Source organism: Alligator sinensis, unplaced genomic scaffold (assembly GCF_000455745.1).
Source record: "Alligator sinensis unplaced genomic scaffold, ASM45574v1 scaffold974_2, whole genome shotgun sequence".
Taxonomy (NCBI): Eukaryota; Metazoa; Chordata; order Crocodylia; family Alligatoridae; genus Alligator; species Alligator sinensis.
The window spans coordinates 1,074,348-1,075,103 of record NW_005842369.1 but is presented as its reverse complement, the minus strand read 5'-3'; positions in this window follow the sequence as shown (position 1 = coordinate 1,075,103).

Here is a 756-nt window from a genome sequence, read left to right as displayed (position 1 = left end):
CACAGCGCTGGGATTCCTGCCCCACACCAAACACCCAGCAGCTGCTCCCCGAACGGCAGCCGGCGGCAGGCAGGGGCGGGCGGCCGGGCCCAGGGGCGCACTCGAGCCCGCTTGGGTTCCTGCTGCACCCAAGCGCCCAGCCGGGCAGAGCTGAGGGAGCCGCCGACTCCGTGGCTCATTGTCACAGACTTGAAACCGCCTAAACTCCCCGCTCCGCAGGCGGCAGCAACAACCCCCGGGGTCCTGGCGCTCCCCCGCTGAAGCTGCTCTAGTGCAGCGTTTCCCCGCCCCCCCGCGCCACGACCCAAACGCGGGTTGCAAGAATATCTCAAAGCTGCAGCAGGGCAGAGGGGCAGCCTCCTTGTCCCGGGAGAAGCACGTGCGCTCGGCAGGCCGCGGAGCCCCCTAGAGGAGCGGAGCGGAGCGGAACACGGCTGCTCGCCGCTGCCTGCGCTGTGCCTGGGCACGGAGACGCCGCCCGCAGGCACAGGTGGGGAAGAAAGGTGACGTCAGCGGGGACTGGAGACTGAAGCGAGCCGAGATCAGCCCCGAGAAGGACCCCACTCCTCTGACGTCGCAGAGGGCGTTTCCCGTCAAACGAAGGAGGGGCCCGAGCGCCCGTAGCCCCGCCCACTGGAGCGTCTGCAAAGGGAAGGGGAGAGGAGAGGAGGCGGTGGTGGCGTCACATCCGGGCCCCGACACCTCCCTGTTAAGGTCACAGGCACCCCCCGCCCGCCGCGTTATGTAACAGAGCGG